Genomic DNA, 2,604 nt, shown 5'->3' with positions numbered 1-2,604 from the left:
TATTCAGGATGTAGTATGTATTACACAGTGTATATGAGCACAAATGTTTGGTATATATATTTACAGCCTAACCCAAAATAAATGGTTGGAATATCGGAACGGAATATTAATGTCAACTGAATATAATTACCCCACCCACTCACATCTACCGGTCATTTCTGCATGCTTCAGAAATTTTACATGGAGATGTGTGTATAACAGAACGCAAATTCTTTTAACAAATGTATATATAACTGTCATGGATCAAACACCAAAAGACTTACGTATTATGGCCAATTTATGGGTATTTATTTGCTGTTATTCAGTTGTTATTTACTTAATTTTAAGTTGCGCCAATCTTCTTTGAAGAGTATTTCAACAGGGGAAGTAACTCAAAGAGCGTCGCAATATCGAGGCAACCGATGGTTTTATTTTTAACTAGGGTGCGCATTAAAGCGCATGGATAAAGAGTATGCAGAATCAATCGGATTGACAAAAAATGCATTAAAAAACGCTAAAATGATATTTTCAAACATTTATATCGATCTTTTCTTACCTTTCTTCTTCGTCAAAGTTGGCTTACAAGACGTGAAAATGTATTCTTTCATTTTAAACCAGAAAACGTCTTGTTTCCCCGTGGGGTACATCTATGATGACATGCAACTGGCAACGTAACAATTTTTTTCATTGGTTGATGTAAGTAAATCCGATCAAAACTTATCGATGATGGCGGGATTCCCCAAAACAGCCGTCCATATTTGGAAAAGGTGATGTAAACACAAGTTTTAACTTGCGACAAAAAATCATTGTACGGCCAAAATCGACGAGTTATCGATACAGTTCAGTTGATTAGTATATATTTTAGCAATGGCATTAATGTTTTTTAATCATACACGTATCACTTATTGTGTATTTGATCATTATTTCATGCAATGTTTACACTGCGACAGATACGAACTGCGCATGCGCTAGATGAGCTGTTCTGGCTACTATTTATATGAATAGATGTTGTAAGACGACTGTCCAAAATTGAAATAAACACTTTTTGCCGAAGAGCCTTGTGTATGCACACGCATATGAATGCACACGCATATCCAGCTCTACAATTAATGCAAATATATATGAATTGCGTGTGTTTACAAACAGGAATATTGCGGATAATTAGTTCGCGGAAGTGATGTTTTGGCGGTTTAAATGTGTTCAGTCGAGTTGGGATTAGTAATCTGTGCTAATCTGAATCGCCCCGACCAGAAATTAACTCGTGTGCACGTGAAACTCGCAGGTAACGAGTTCTTATCAGAACCCTGCCGCCATTACAGACCACGTGATCATGATCGATTATATTATATCTAGCTTTTATTTAAAATTTAAACTATTCGTGGTGAGTATTTAACTGCAATATTAACGTAACAAAGAAGCACCAGTATTACGTTAAACAAATTAAAGACTGCCGATGTTCTGTGCTGCGGTCGTGATACATATTGGTTCTGTACGGACTGCACAGTCTTATCTAGGATGACACTCTTTACGCACATGCATAAAGCCCAGTTTTTGCAGAAAGCGGCTCCTTCAACAATCTACTTTAACAAAAAGCTTGTAGTACAACATGCATTAAGCCCAGTTTTCGCAGAAAGCAGCTCCTTTTCAAAGCATTAATTGCGTAGAAGACAAAAGTACTATGTTGACAGAAATTATATTCCAAACCATGATTCTGTGAAAAATAGAATGAATAACAAATAAAATTGAATGAATAATGGAAAAAATCTACCGACTTGAAGTAAGTTAATTTTAAATACAAACATACAAACATGGTCGCATTTCAGTACATGTGGGAGCCCTCCCTCCACCGGGACAGTCGAAGTCCTGCTCACCGCAAACCTGGTGCATCTAACAATCAAATATAGTATTTATACAAAAAATATATAAAACATGCATCGGCCGGGAATCGAACCCGGGCCGCTCGCGTAGCATGCGAGCAAGGCGAGCATTCTACCACTGAACCACCGAAGTGCTTTTTTTAAACGGCCATTTTCACCGTTACTCAACGAACTCAGCGTTCACCGATGGACCGTTTTCATTTATAACTATGTTCTTTTGACAAGTGGAGGATGATTTGTCGGTTGAAATAATCACCAAATCTAGAATAAGGTTTAAATGTACATAAATTGTTTAGGCACGGTTATGTCATTTTTTTATAATACTCTGGGTATATCTTGGGGAAATCATGTTCATTGAAAACGTTTCACATTCAATTAAAAGTGTACCCATTCCAAATATTCGAATACCTCTGACAGATGTTGTTGAAGTTGAAGTAGCCATTTTCCAGAAATAAAAATGTGTGCATGCAAACATTACTGTAATTCTTGTTACAGTAGAATGCAAAGAAAACAGCGTTTGAATGTATAAAGTTAATTCTGAAGTACATTTATTGTATTTCATACTGTGAAAATATAATACTGTTTCAAATCATTTAATTAAGTGTTACTGTAGGTTTTGCCATGGGGCATAGCGTAGCGCAAGATGCATGAAACTTCCCGTTTCCGTTTCAGAAACACCTCTTAGTCTTTAGTGACCGGATTGAAACTTATAATACTGCGCCTTGGTTTTAAGTCTAATTTGAAGGGC

At 36.4% G+C, this 2,604-nt stretch overlaps 1 non-coding gene across 1 annotated transcript; it reads right to left on the bottom strand.

Annotated features, from left to right (window-relative positions):
- Positions 1 to 1,909: 1,909 nt before the first annotated feature.
- On the bottom strand, positions 1,910 to 1,991 carry Trnaa-ugc (transfer RNA alanine (anticodon UGC)). The gene is given in 2 exon segments: positions 1,910 to 1,944; positions 1,954 to 1,991. It is a non-coding gene; the product is annotated as a tRNA-Ala (tRNA).
- Between the last annotated feature and the right edge of the window lie 613 nt (positions 1,992 to 2,604).

Source organism: Dreissena polymorpha, chromosome 8, assembly GCF_020536995.1.
Source record: "Dreissena polymorpha isolate Duluth1 chromosome 8, UMN_Dpol_1.0, whole genome shotgun sequence".
NCBI lineage: Eukaryota > Metazoa > Mollusca > Bivalvia > Myida > Dreissenidae > Dreissena > Dreissena polymorpha.
This window is presented reverse-complemented; position numbering and strand designations above follow the sequence as displayed.